Raw genomic sequence first — 15,784 nt, 5'->3', positions numbered from 1 at the left:
TTGGATGAGGGAAGCTATAAATAAGCCTCCTTCCCTCTAATGATTGTCATTGAGTCCCACAGTATTTGATATAAATCAAGTTTCCATTCATAGTTTCCAATAATCAGAATGGTTGTTGTGTCCATCTTATTTGTACCAAACCTAACAGACTCTGCTTTTTTTTTTTTTGAGAGGTTTTCACTATAGGGCGCGTGCACTCGCCAGACAGAAAGAGAGAGACATAGAGACAGAGAGCGAGAAATCACCCCCCAAGGGGGATGGTCACGCCGCAATCCCTTCTCCTCCATTCTCCTCTCGGGATCTTGGGCACGCACGCACACGTGCCCAACGTGAGTTTTAAGCCACCAGGTCTGGGATGAAAACCACGGTCGACTACGTGGGAGTCCAGCGACATAGCCATTACGCTAACTGCTGGTTCCCAACTCTGCTTAATTTTGTGCTTCAATTACATATAAAATATTTAGATTCCCTTACAGATATATCTCTCTAATAATACTCTGTTTTTCCAGCATATATCTACCTATGTCCCACCATTTAAGGAAACTATTTTCATTAAGGTAGTAGAAAGAGAATTTTATATACTCTGGTACTTTTCCTAAATATTTCTATAATATATACTTATAGAATCCAACGTATGAAGATTTGACTTGATAATTTTTTTACTTTATGATAGTAGTAAACTAATATACACACCTTCAAATTTTGAACTTAAATCTTTCCTTGTGTTGGTGACATTTAGTCAAATATCTATCTTTTTTTTCATCTTAGATAATATACATTAGATATTCAACACTATTGTGTGATCGAATTTGTGTTAAGTCATTTTGCCAATTGTGAGCTAATGTAAGGTTTCCAATCACCTTTAAGGCAAACCAGGCAAAAATATGATGCTCTGTAAGTTAGTTATAATAAGTGCAGTTTAAACAAATGATGTTGTAAATTTCTGGACCATAACTTGTACATTCTGTTTTATAATGAAAATATCAGGTAATTAGAGCAGAGAAAATTACTTGATTTCCTAAACAAGCCTCTGGGTCTGGAGGTAAATATGTGCTATGATTCAGTCTGACTGGAGGATGTATATAGGGAAAAGGGAATGACTAGAAATGAGAATGATATCAGTTTAATGTAGGAAAACATTACCTGCAAAAATTATTAAGGAAGTTGAGTATTCTGGATTTTTTATTTTAATTTTATATTCTACCTTTCCTACCTGAATATTATTCCCATATATCCCTGTGGGGAAAGGGAAACTGGAGTCAATGAGAGACAAAAGTTCTATAGCTAAAAATTAATTGTTCAAGATGGAGTCTTGGAAAAACAGGGGAAAAGAAAGAATGCAGAAAGTAGTAAGTAAAAGGATAAATTAGTAGAATATTTTTCTTCAATTTTCTAAATTATATTTATGGAACAAAAGGTATCATTGCTTAATAGGATTTCTATGTATGAAGAGGAAATATGGAAAAGACAAAATAGTTATAAACAGACATACAGTTTCTTTATTTTATATTGCCTGGTAAAATGCAGATACCAGTAGGATATTATAAGGTAAAATCTAGAATGCAATGCATAGAAGAATAACTAGAAATGAGTTATAAAGAAAAATATTCAAAAGCACTGTAAATACATCACGTAAACACATCAAAATAAATTTTTGTCCTCTCTCTCTTTTGAGAGTTTTTTCTATATGCATGTACTTGCAAGAGAGATAGAAAGCAAGAAATTAATCCTCAGGGGATGACCACTCAACAATCCGGTCTTCTTCTTTCATCTCTCAGTATTTTGGGCATACACACACATGCACCTGGTGTCAGTTTTAAGGCTCTGGGTCCAGGACTTGAACCTCTGACTAGTATATGGGTGTCCAGTAATGTAAACATTACATCATCTGCTGGTCAGTCAATAAGGATTACTAAAAAAGTTCAGGTAAGCAACTGGAAGGCAGGAAAAGGGAAATTAAAAAAAAAAAACAGAAACAAAAAGAAAACAATGTAAACAAAATAAAATGGCATATCTAAGAGTTAACACACCAACAAGAAAACTAAAGGTAAATAGTTTAAACATACCACCACAAAGACAGAAATGCATCTAGCATGCTTATGTAAAAATAACACAAGTATATGATTCAGAAGAAACTTACTTCCAAGAGTTCAAATTATATTTGTAGGTTAATATGAAGGATAGGAAATATATAGCATGTGAACCTTAATTAAAAGGAAGGTATGGGAAAGTAAATTTTTGAGCAAGGAACAATATCAAAGAGAGAAAAGTTCATTGCACCATGATAAAAGAGTCAATTCATGGGACCAGCAGTTAGCGTAATGACTATGTTGCTGGACTCCCATGTCATCAACCGCGGTTCACATCCCAGACACGGTGGCTTAAAGCTCATGCAGGGCATATGTGCATGCGTGCCCAAGATCCCAAGAGGAGAACGGTGGAGAACAGATTGCGGTGTGGCCATCCTCCCTACTGGGTGATTTCTTGCTTTCTGTCTCTCTGTCTCTCTCTTTCTTGTGAGCACATGCATCCTATAAGCAAAAACCTCTCCAAAGAAGAAAAAAAAAAGTCAATCCACCAAGAAAACAGCAATACTTGGTGTGTACATAAAACAACAGAAGTACAAAATATGTGAAACACAAACAGATAGGGACAAAAGGAGAAAGGGAAATCTATGATTCTACTTGGGGACTTCAACATCTCTCTCTCAACAACAGTCTATGGGATAATCAGATTGAAAAAAGTGTGAAGGACATGAAAGGAATCACCAGCACCATCAATCAAAGGATCTTAATGACAATAAAAAAAAAATCCTCTTTGTCTATTAATGGTAGGATACATACTCGTTTCAAATACCCATGGGTATGTACAAAGCTACTCATTTACCATTACAGATCTAATGTGGGTCATGAAGTGTACCTAAAAAATGTTTAGAAAAGTAGAGTCATACACAGTATGTTATCTGAATACAATGGAATCCACAAAAAATGGATAGGTCAAAAATATTGAAAAATTCTGTGGACACTAGGAAACTAACAAACATTCATCTAAATAATACTTCTATTAAAGAGAAAGTCTCAAGAGAATTGAAATTAAAAATGGGTTAGGACCAGCAGTTAGCATAATGGCTATGTCACTGGACTCCCACATAGTCGACTGTGGTTCGTGTCTCGGACCCGGTGGCTTAAACTCACGCCGGGTGCATGTGCGTGCGTGCGTGCCCAAGATCCCAAGAGGAGAATGAAGGAGAAGGGATTGTGGCATGGCCATCCCCCCGGGGGGTGATTTCTCGCTTTATATCTCTCTGTCTCTCTCTGTCTTTCTGCAAGTACACGTGCCCTACAGCGATAACCTCTCAAAAAAAAAAAAAGTGTCAAGTGGAATAAAAAGGAAAATGAGCCAACTATTTCTGAGATGAAGCTGCCCAGAGAGGAAAATTTTGGGCATTAAATGTTCACATTAAAAGGAACCACATAGATAGTATCCTTTTTTTCTGAATGATGACATACATCTTGACTATAAAATTCAGTTGGAATCTGAAATGTTTTTTATTAAAAAATTATTGTATTTAATTTTAATTATTTAGTATTATTCGATTTGACCAGAGAGAGAGAAGGAGAGTGAGAAGAAAAGCTACCAAGTCCAGGACTTGAACGAGTATCGACAATGAGGGAGTCCAGCACCTTACCCACCACACCACCTGCTGGGCCTGGAACCTGAATTTTTTTTTTCTTTCATTTATTTATTTTTACATTTTTTCACAAACATTTACTTTACATAGAAAAAAAAATTAGCTCATACTCCATAATTCTTGACAGTTTACAAACAACTTTCAAAATTTCAAAATACAGTATTTTAAAGATAATGTTCAAAATATGTCTTATAATTTTGTATAATTTTATGACTCTATAACAACAGAAGCAGTATGGTTTCAATTTTCTTTTTTTTATTTTTAGAGTGCAGACACTCGGTATATATTAAGTGGGGAAATACAATGCCTCTCCTTCATAGCATGGCTTGCTTCACTCAGCAGTAAGTCTTCCATATTCATCCACTTCCTTTCAAAAGCCAGGGTTTGGTTGTTTTTTATGGATGAATAGTATTCCATTGATTATATGTACCACAGTTAGGTTGTTTCCATGACTTAGAAATCATGAAAAGTGCCACAATAAACATTGATGTGCAAACACTTTTTCAATTAAGTATTCTTCTGTCCTTCGGGTAGATACCAAGAAGTGGGATTGCTGGATCGTATGGTAGTTCTATTTGTAGATTTTTGAGGAATCTCCAAATTGGTCTCCACAGTGGTTGGACCAGTTTACATTCCTTCAGAGATTGGTTTTTTCAACTCATTCGCCCATCTTATAAGAGGATTGATTGTCTTTTTCTGGAACAGCTGCATGAGTCCTTGTGAATTCTGGTTATCAGTCCCTTGTCTGATGCATAGTTTATAAAAATATTTTCCCATTCTGAGGGCTGTCTGTTCACACTAATCACTGTGTTTTTTACCATGCAGAAACTTTTCTAAGCTTTATAGCTTGATATAGTTACACTTGTCTATTTCTGGGATTATTGTCTATGCTTTAGGGGTCTTCTTTAAGAAATATTTCCCTACTCCAATGTTTTCAAGAGTTTCCCTTTTCTTCCAGTAATTTTATAGTTTAAGGGTTTACATTTAAATTTTTGATCCATTTTAAGTTGATTCTTGTTAATGGTGAGATATAGGGGTTCAGATTCATCTTTCTGCAAATGGAGATCCAGTTTTGCCAGCACCACTTCCTGAAGAGGTTTTGCTTTTCCCAATGAATTGACTGGTACCCCTTGTGAAAAATCAGTTGTCTGTATGTTTGAACATTCATTTCCAGGGACTCTATTCTGTTCCATTGGTCCAACTGTCTGTTTCTGTGCCAGTACCATGCTGTTTTGGTTACCACAGCTTTGTAGTATATTTTTGGGTCCAGGAGTGAGATGTCACCCACTCCACTCTTCTTGTGCAGAACTGCTTTGGCAATACGGGGTCTTTTATGATTCCAGACAACTTTATGATTGTCTTTCCTAGATCTGTGAAGAATGTGTCTGGGGAAACCAGCAATTAGCGTAATGGCTATGTTGCTGGACTCCCACGTAGTCAACCGCAGTTCGCGTCCCGGACCTGGTGGCTTAAAACTCACACCGGGCACGTGTGCGTGCATGCCCAAGATACCGAGAGGAGAATGGAGGAGAAGGGATTGCAGCGTGACCATCCCCCATTGGGGGTGATTTCTCGCTTTCTGTCTCTATGTCTCTCTCTGTCTGTCTGGCGAACGCACGCGCCCTACAGTGAAAAATCTTTCCAAAAATAAAAAAAAAAGAATGTGTCTGGTACTTTGATTGGCATTGCGTTAAATAGGTAGATTAATTTGGGTAAAATTGCCATTTTGATTATATTAATACCTCCAATCCAGGAACATGGGATGTCCTTCCACTTTTTTGTGTCATTTTCAGTTTCTTTTTTTTATCTTCTCTTGGTTTTCCTTGTGGAGGTCTTTAACTTCTTTGGTTAGATTTATCCCTAAGCATCTTATACCTTTTGTAGCTATGATAAATGGAACAACTTTTTTCAGTTATATCTCAATCTGCCTGTTGTTCATATACAGAAATGCTAAAGATTTCTGGATATTAATTTTGTATCCTGCAACGTTACTGTATTGATGTATTACTTCCAGAAATTTTTTTATGGAAACCGTTGGGTCTTCTATGTATGCAATCATGTCATCTGCAAATAGATAGAGTTTCACCTCTTCTTTTCCTATTTGAATGCCTTTTATTTTTTTCCTCTTTTCTGATTGCAATGGCCAAGGCTTCTAGTACTATATTGAAGAGGAGTGGAGAAAGTGGACATCTTTGTCTTGTACCCATTTTTAGGGGAAAAGCTTTCAGCTTTTCTCCATTAAAGGTGATGTTCGTTATGGGCTTTTCATAGATAGCTTTTATTGTGTTGAAAAATGACACTTCTATGCCGATTGCGCTGAGAGTCTTGATCGTGAAGGGATATTGTATCTTATCAAATGCTTTTTTCTGCATCAATTGATATGGCCATATGGTTTTTATCTTTCTTCCTATTAATATGGTGCATTACATATATGGTTTTGAGTAGGTTGAACCCACCTTGCATTCCTGGGATAAAGCTTACCTGATCATGGTGTATGATCTTTTATATAAGTTGTTGTATACGATTTGCTAGTATCTTGTTGAGAATCTTTGCATCTATATTCACCAGAGATATTGGTCTACAGCTTTCCTTCCTTGTTCTGTCCTTATCTGTTTTAAGGATAAGGGTGATAGAGGCTTCATAGAATCAATTCAGGAGAGATTCACCCTTTTGGATCTTTAGAAATAACTTGAGCAGAATGGGAATTAACTCTTTTTTGAAAGTTTTGTAGAATTCAGGGGTGAATCCATCGGGGCCAGGGCTTTTCTTTGTTGGGAGGTTATTTATAACTGATTTGATCTCCTGGCTTGTTATGGACCTATTCAGACTTTCTATATCCTCCTGGCTCAATCTAGGTAGATTATACATGTCCAGGAATTTGTCCATCTCATCCAGATTGTCTTGTTTCTTGGCATACTGATGTTCATATTACCCTCTAATAATGTTTTTTATTTCTATTATGTCTGTTGTTATTTTGCCTGCTTCATTGCAGATCTCATTCACCTGGTTCTTTTCTCCCTTCTTAATAATTCTCACTAGTGGTGTATCAATTTTGTTTATCTTTTCAAAGAACCAGCTTTTACTTTCATTTATTTTCTGTATTGTTTGTCTATTTTCCATTTCATTTATTTCTGCTTGTATCTTTATTATTTACTTTCTCCTGGAGTTTTTTGGATCTTTTTGCTGTTGCTTTTCCAATTCTGTGAGGCATGATGTTAGCTGATCCATTTGCCTTCTTTCCATGCTCCTCTTATGTGCACTAATTGCTATGAACTTCCCTCCTGTGACTGCTTTAGCAGTGTCCCAAAGATTATGGAAACTCGTGTCCTCATTGTCATTGGCTTCCATGAACCTTTTGATTTCAGTATTATTTCTTCAGTAGTTGTGGAGTCATTCAGGAGTAGATTATTAAGTTTCCATGTATTTGAGTATTTTTGAAGATTTCTCTTGAAATTAAACTCAAGTTTAATTCCATCATGGTCGATGAATATGCTGGGTATAATTGCTATGCTTTTGAATCTGTAGAGGCTTGCTTTGTGCCCAATGATGTGGTCAATCTTTGAGAATGTTCCATGTGGTGGCGAGAAAAAAGTGTATCTTGCGGTTTTGGGATGGAAAGTTCTATAGATATCTGTTAAGTCCATTTGATTTATGATATCCTTTAGATCTTTGCAGTGGTCTCAATGAGTTGTGCTGCTGGTTGCAATGCGGTGTACTGTGGCTTAATGTGGGTTGTGCTCTATGTCATAGTAAATAGTATTGTGGATCTTTGAGATATTTGGTGGGTCTTAGTGTGGTTTGGTTGTGAATAGGGTGTTCTGTCAGTTGTAGTTTTTTGCAGTGATTTTCAGGGCTTTGTGTGTGTTCTCTATGAAGTGTGCTGCTGGTCTCAGTGGGGTGTGTTTGCCTTAAAGTGGGGTGTGCTGTGGGTCAGTGAATGGTACTGTGTGTCTTTGAGATTTCTTTGTGGTTCTCAGTGAGGTTTGTTTCTGAGTAGAGTGTTCTGTGGGTCATATTTTTGTGCTGTGGATTTCAGGGATTTGTGTTGTAGTCTCAATGAGGTGTGCTGCTGGTCACAATGGGGTGTGTTGCGTCTTAAAGTCGGGTGTGCTCTATGTCACTGTGAATGTTACTGTGGGTCATTGATATTTTCTTTGGGTCTTATTGACATTTGGTTCTGAGTAGGGTGTTCTGTGGGTCGTAGTTTTATGTGTTGAGTTTCAGGGATTTGTGTGGAGATCTCAATGAGGTGTGCTGCTGGTTGCAGTGCAGTGTGATGTTGCTTAAAGTGAGGTGAGCTGCTGGTTGCAGTGCAGTGTGTTGTGGCTTAAATTGGGGTTTACCCTATTTCACACTGGATGATACTGTGAGTCTTTGAGATTTTCTTTGTGTCTCAGTGACGTTTGGTTCTGAGTACAGTGTTCTGTGGGTCGTAGTTTCTTGTGATAGTTTTCAGAGATTTCTGAGGTGGTTTCAATGAGGAGTGCTCCTGGTGGCAGTGTGGTGTGCTTTGCTTAAACTGGGATGTGCTCTATTTTACAGTGAATGGTTCTGTTGGTCTTTAAGATTTCTCTGTCTCAGTGACGTTTTGTTCTGAGTAGGGTTTTCTGTGGTTCATAGTTTTGTGTGGTGGGTTTCAGTGATTTGTGTGGTGGTCAAAATGGGGTGTACTGCTGGTCGCAGTGGAGTGTACTATGGCTTGTCGTGTGGTGTGCGAATGGTACTGTGGGCCTTTGAGATATCTTTGTGTTCTCAGTGAGGTTTTTTTCTGAGTAAAGTGTTTGTTGGGCCATAGTTTTGTACGGGAGATTTCAAGGATTTGTGTGGTGGTCTCAATGAGTTGTGCTGCTGGTTGCAATGGGGTGTGCTGTGGTTTAAAGTGGGGTGTGCTATATATCACTGTGAATGGTACTATGGGTCCTTGAGATTTTCTTCAGGTCTCAGTGATGTTCAGTTCTGAGTAGGGTATTCTGTTAGTCGTAGTTTTGTGTATTGGGTTTCAGGGATTTGTGCGGAGGTCTCAATGAGGTGTGCTGCTGGTTGCAGTACAGTGTTCTGTTGCTTAAAGTAGGGTGTGTTCTATGTTACAGCGAATGGTACTGTGGGACTTTGAAATTTCTCTTTGGATCTCAGTGTGGTTTGGTTCTGAGTAGGGTATTCTCTGAGTCATAGCTTTGTGCATTGGGGTCCAGGGATTTGTGTGGTGGTCTCAATGAGTTATGTTGCTGGTTGTAGAGTGGTGTGATGTGGCTTAAAGTGGATTGTGCTATATGTCACAGTGAATGATACCGTAGGTCTTAAAGATTTTTTTGTGGGTCTTAGTGAGCCATGGTTCTGAGTAGAATGTTCTGTGGTTTGTAGTTTTGTTTGATGGGTTTCAGGGATGTGTGAGGTGGTCTCAGAGATGTACTTCAGGTCACAGTGGTTTGGAATGTGGTTTAAAGTGGTGCGTGCTTTGGGCCCAGTGAATGGTAATGTGGATCTCTGTGAAGCTTTCTGTGGGTCTGAGTGAGGTTTGGGTCTGAGTGGGGTGTACTTTGTGTCTTAGGTTTGTGCAGTTGATTTTAGGGATGTGTCTGGTGGTCTCAGTGAAGTGTGCTGATGGTTGCAATAATGCGTGCTGTGGCTTTAAGTGGGGTGCGCTTTGGGTCCAGTTAATGGTACTGTGGATCTCAGTGAAGTTTTCTGTGGGTCTTAATGAGCTTTGCTGAGCGTCACAGTGAGGTTTGGGTCTGAGTGGGGTGTGCTGTTGTTCACAGTTTTGTACTCTGGGTCTCAGTGACATGTGCTGTTGTCTCATTGAGGTGTTGTGAAGCTCACAGAGGATTTTCTGTGGGTAAAACTGGGGTGTGCTGTGTATTTTAGTGAGGTTTGCTGTGGGTGTCAGTGATGTTTGGGTCTTAATGGGGTGTGCTGTGGGTCACAGTTTTGTGCTGTGAGTCTCAGTGTTGTGCGGGGTTGTCTCACTGAGGTGTGTGGCCAGTCGCAGTGGAGTGTGCTGTGGGTTAAAGTGGAGTGTGCTGTGGGTTAAATTGCAGTGTTTTTTGTGAGTCTCAGTGAAGTTTGGGTCTGTGTGGGGTGTTCTGTGTGCTGCAGTTTTGTTCTATGGGTCTCAGTGATGTGTGCTGTGGTATCACTGAAATGTGCAGCTTGCAATTGAGTGTGCTGTGGTTTAAAGTGGAGTGTTCTGTGGATCTCAGTTAATTGTGCTGTGGGTCTCAGTGAGCTTTTCTGAGGGTGTAAGTGAGGTTTGTGTGTGTGTGTGTGTGGGGGGGGTATCTTGTGGGTCCCAATTTTGTGCTGTGCACCTCAGTGATGTGTGCTGTGGTCTCACTGAGGTGTTGTGTGGCTAACAGAGGTTTGTGCTATTGGTTAAAATTGGGAGTTCTGTGGGTTAAAATGGGGTATGCTGTGTATTTCAGTGAGGATTGATCTGGATCTCAGTGACATTTGTGTTTGGGTGGTGTGTGCTGTGGTTTGCAGTTTTTTGCTGTGGACCTCAGTGTTATGCGCTGTTATCTCACTGAGGTGTGCTGAGGTTCACAGTGGAGTGTGCTGTGGGTATCAGTAAATTATGGTGTGGGTCTCAGGATTACTGTGGGTCTCAGTGAGGTTTGAGTTTGAGTGGGGTGTGCTGTGGGTCACAATTTTGTGCTGTGGGTCTGTCATGTGTGTTGTGGTCTCACTAAGGTGTGCTGTGTGTTGTAGTCAGGTGTGCTGTGGATTAAAGTGGGGTGTGCTGTGGGTCTCAGTGAATTGTGCTGTGGGTCTCAGTTTTACGAAATGGCTCATGATGATATGGATTATCTGACTTCATGCTCGTGCTCTCCACCATCTCAACCACCATACTTCCTGTGTTTTATACATTGGTCACAACATAGTTTTCAATTTGTCAACTCCAGTATTGTTCCAATTGATTCAGACCTCAGCACCTGCAGTACCCTGTGTCTAAAATTCTCTCCTCACACATCCTAGCTTATTCCTACCTATCTTTAATATTTTAGGTCACACCTTTGTGTCTCATGGAATGTAACATGACGGTGCTCCCCAGTATTCATGTTATGCCTCTCCTGTCTATTCTCCCAATATAGATTCTCAGTGCTCCTCATATTTTGCTCTTGTAAACTTCATGACACATAACACTCTCTTTTATGTCTGATTTTCTTGCCAAAGTATGTTGTCAGAGATCATACTTGTCTTATTCACCCCATCATCACACTCATTCCCTAATTTACATATAGTACTCAACACATTTTTGTCTGAAGAATGAATGCACTGATTTATAGCTGTTTGTCTTCATTCTTTCATTTGGCCATTATATGGTGGAGCCAACTGTGATACATGTTTTTTGAAATGTGTGTATATGGTGCTTTTGTTTCCCAGATTCTCTCTCTGTGGACTTTCCCTTCCGTAGCAGAACTCCTTCCCTAGAGGGAGATGGCTACTTTGGTTAGGGTGTGAAAAGATTTTTTAGTAGACAGGACTTTCATGTTGCCAGTGTTAAATGAGAAGCTGCACCAAATCATAGTGAGGTATTGAAATGGAATGGCTGGACCATATTAAATTGTACAAATTGACTTGCTCCACACCATTCTCAATAAGAGAGGAGAGAGGGCAAATAAAGAATACTGCCAGAAAAGGAAATGGATAGAGATGTTTTTGCACTAAATTTTCATGGCCTCCTCTAGAACTTCCTTCATGTTTCTTTCTAACTCTTGCTAGTTTTCTTTTAAAACTAGATACGTAATGCATAGAATCTTATAATATTGTTGCTACATTGAATCACATACGTTTTTACAGTTTATTATATTTCTTTTTCCAGAAGTACTACCATGCATATAAGTCAAGACAAAGACAATACTATCTACGTCATCATCAAATAGCTTTTCACCTTTTTATATTATTATTACTATTATAATTAATATTACTATTATTTTTATTATATTTTTAGGCATCCCATCTCTATATATCATTTTGCTTGTAAAAAGAATTTACCCAAAATGAAGTACTTCTCAGACTATTCCAGTTGAGAATACTGTACATGTTATCACCAACCTGTAATAATCAATTTATGTGTCCAACTAATGTGATGCCTTTCTATGTATTCTCTTGCTATTTTTCTCTATACTCTTCTCTTCTCCATCCCCATTCCACACTGTATTCAACCTCTCTATTTTCACTGCTTTTTTAAATTTAATTTATTTCTTTTTTATATATACATTCAATCACATAGTTTAGCTTGCAATGTGAGCATTTCAATATGTGAACATTTCTCCCCAGTCCCACTGATCAAAATATCTTCAAACGATAACACCACACTTCCCCATCCCATCACTCTTGTACCTCTGTATCCCTTCTCCAAATGTCCTTCCTTAGGCCCCACTCCTCCACATACACCTCATCTGACAGTCACACCCATCTCTTGTGTTTGTAGAACGGTTAGTCAATCAGTTTCAGTCATAGAATGCAGACATTTGGTATATGTTATGTGGGGACATACAATGTCTCCCCTCCATAACCTGGCTTGCCTCACACAGCAGTAAATCTTCCATACTCTTCCACTTTCTGTCAAAAGCCAGGGTTTTGTTGTTCTTAATGACTGAATAATATGCCATAGAGTATATTGCCACAATTTTTCAATCCATTCCTCCATACGGGGGCATTTGGGTTGGTTCCATCACTTTGCAATTGTGAATAGTGCCGCAATAAACATCGATTACCAAGCACTTTTCCAATGAAGAGTTCTTTTGTCCTTTGGGTAGATACCAAGAAATGGGATTGCTGGATCATATGGTAGATCTATTTGTAGATTTTTGAGGAATCTCCAAATTATTCTCCACAGTGGTTGGACCAATTTACATTCCCACCAGCAGTGTAAAAGAGCTCCCCTTTCACCACACCCTCGCTTACAATGATCATTTTTTGTTATTTTAATCTTAGTAATTTTGACTGGGGTTAGGTGGTACCTCATTGTTGTTTTTATCTGCATTTCCCTTACAATGAAGGAGGTTGAACATTTTTTCATATGCCTTTTGGCTATTTGTATGTCATCTTTAGAGAGTGTTTTATTCCACTCCTTCTACCATTTTTTAATGGGATTGATCATCTTTTTTCCAAACAGCTTATTTAGTTCCTTGTGTATTCTGATTATCAGTCCTTTATCTGATGCAAAATTCACAAAAATATTTTCCCATTCAGAGGGCTGTCAATTCACACTAATTACTGTGTCTTTTGCCATGCAGAAACTTCTTAGTCTGATGTAATCCCACTTGTCTATTTTGGGGATGGTCGACAGTGTTTTGAAGGTCTTATTTAATAAGTCTTTCTCTACACCAATGTCTCCCCCAGAATTTCCCCAGTGTTTTCCAGGAGCAGCTTTATAGTTTGAAGTCTTAGATTTAGATCTTTGATCCACCTTGACTTGATTTTTGTCAAAGGTGAGAGGTAGGGGTTCAGATTCATCTTTCTGCAGGTGGACATCCAGTTTTTCCAGCACCACTTGCTGAAGAGACTTTCTTTTCCCCACTGGATTGACTGGTGCCCTTTGTCAATGAACAGTTGACTCTATGTTTGGGCATTTATTTCTGGGAACTCTATTCTGTTCCATTGGTCCACGTGTCTGTTTCTGTGCCAGTACCATACTGTATTTATTACTACAGCTTTGTAGTATATTTTTGGGTAGGGTAGTGAGGTGCCGCCCACTCCACTGTTCTTGAGTAGAATTGCTTTGGCAATACGGGGTCTTTTATGATTCCAGAGAAATTTTATAATTGTCTTTTATAGATCTGTGAAGAATGTGTCTGGTACCTTCATTGACATTGCATTAAATATGTAGATTAATTTGGGTAGAATTGCCATTTTGATTATATTAATTCTTCCAATCCTGGAACATGGGATGTACTTCCATTTTTTTGTGTGTCATTTTCAATTTCTTTTTTTAGCTTCTCATAGTTTTCCTTGTGGAGATCTTTAACTTCTTTGGTTAGATTTATTCCTAAATATCGAATTCTTTTGGTGGCTATGGTAAATGGAATAACTTTTTTCTGTTCTATCTCAGTCTGCCTGTTATTCGTATATAGAAATGCTATTGATTTCTGTATATTGATTTTATATTCTGCAACTTTATTGTAATCATGTATTACTTCAAGTAATTTTTCCATGGAGACCATTGGGTCTTCTATGTATACAATCATGTCATCTGCAGATAGGGAGAGTTTCACCTCTTCCTTTCCTATTTGGATGCCCTTTATTGTTTCCTCTATTCTGATTGCGTTGGTGAGGACTTCCAGTACAATATTAAAAAAGAGTAGAAACAGTGGGCATCCTTGTCTTGTTTCTGTGTTTAGTGGGAAAGCTTTCAGCTTTTCTCCATTGAGGATGATGTTTGCCATGTGTTTTCATAGATGGCTTTTATTGAGAAATGGCCCTTCTATGCCACTTTTGCTGAGTCTTGATCACGAAGGGATGTTGTATCTTATCCATTGCTTTTTCTGCATCAATTTATATAATCAAAACATCATGTTACTGGCACCGAAACAGACAGGAGGACCAATGGAACAAAACAGAGTCCCCAGAAATAAATTCCCAAACATATAGTCAACTGATTTTTGACAAGGAGTACCAGTCAATCCAGTGGGAAAAGAAAAACTTGTTCAACAAATGGTGCTGAAAAAATTGAATTTCCACCTGTAGAAAGATGAATCTGAACCCCTACCTCTCACCGTTGACAAAAATATAGTCAAGGTAGATCAAGGATCTAAATCTAACATCTCAAACTATAAAACTGCTCCTGAAAAACACTGGGGAAACTCTCGGAGACATAGAGGTTGGGAAAGAATTCTTAAATAAGACCTCAAGAGTACAGTCAATAATCCCCAAAATAGACAAGTGGGATTACATCAGACTAAGAAGTTTCTGCATGGCAAAAGACACAGTAAGTACTGTGAATCGACAGCCCTCTGAATGAGAAAATATTTTTGTTAATTATGCATCAGATAAGGATCTGATAAACAGAATACACAAGGAACTCAAGCTGCTATTTGGAAAAAAAGATGATCAACCCTATTAAAAGATGGGAGAAGTGTTGAGTAAAACACTATCTAAAGATGACATGTGAATAGCCAAAGGTATATGAAAAAAAATACTCCACATCCCTCATCATAAGGGAAATGCAGGTCAAAACAACATTGAGATACCACGTAACCCCCGTCAAAATGTCTAAGATTAAGAAAACAAAAAAATGATAAGTGTTGGTGGGGGTGTGGTGAAAAGGGAACTCTTTTACACTGCTTGTGGGAATGTCAATTGGTCCAACCACTGTGGAGAACAATTTGGAGATTCCTCAAAAATCTACAAATAGAACTACCATATGACCCAGCAATCCTACTCCTCGGTATCTACCCAAAGGACAGAAGAATTCTCAATTAGAAAAGTGCTTGCAGGATTCTGCGAAATAGCCATTTTAGGAAAATAGAAATCGACTTCCCACTGATAATCCGGTCTCCAGCACCCAAAACTCACGTGGTAGGAAGACCCCTTCCAGGCCTCCTGTCTCTGTACCTGTCTTTGACTCTATCTCTGTCTCAGTCTCTGTCTCCCCTCTTATTTTTTTAATTTTTACTTTTTAGAATCTCACGTGGTGTGCATGTGTGCACGCGTGGTTTACCAATTTTTGTTTTTTTATTGAAATATTTTATTTTTTAATATTAATTTTTTTAGTTTTATTGAAAAGTTTTTATCTTTGTTTTTTTTTCTCTTTTTCTGTTTCTTGTTTGTTTTTTGCTGTTGTTGCTGCTGTTTCTCTCTGTTTCCTTTTCTGCATGCTCCTCAATGCCCAGATTGAACTTCCAAGTTTGGGAAGAAACTGACCATCAACCGATGACTAGAAATTGCTGCAGGACCATGAGAAATATGGGAAAACAGGAAAATACCTCTCCTCCAAGGGAAAAGGATAACTCATCTTCATCCACACACAGTGCAAGGGAATTCATGGAAATGTTTGATAAATAATTCAGAACATTCATAATGGCAAAACTAACAGAGATGGAAGAGAAGAGAGACAATGAACTGCTGAAGAGGAAGGAGAAAGAAGTT

At 38.4% G+C, this 15,784-nt stretch overlaps 1 pseudogene; it reads left to right on the top strand.

Annotated features, from left to right (window-relative positions):
• Positions 1 to 10,725: 10,725 nt before the first annotated feature.
• LOC102499741 (60S ribosome subunit biogenesis protein NIP7 homolog pseudogene) overlaps positions 10,726 to 15,784 on the top strand; it is a 26,605-nt pseudogene continuing 21,546 nt past the window's right edge.

The sequence above is a fragment of the Tupaia chinensis genome, unplaced genomic scaffold, assembly GCF_000334495.1.
Source record: "Tupaia chinensis unplaced genomic scaffold, TupChi_1.0 Scaffold144113_1, whole genome shotgun sequence".
NCBI classification, from domain to species: Eukaryota; Metazoa; Chordata; class Mammalia; order Scandentia; family Tupaiidae; genus Tupaia; species Tupaia belangeri.
This window is presented reverse-complemented; position numbering and strand designations above follow the sequence as displayed.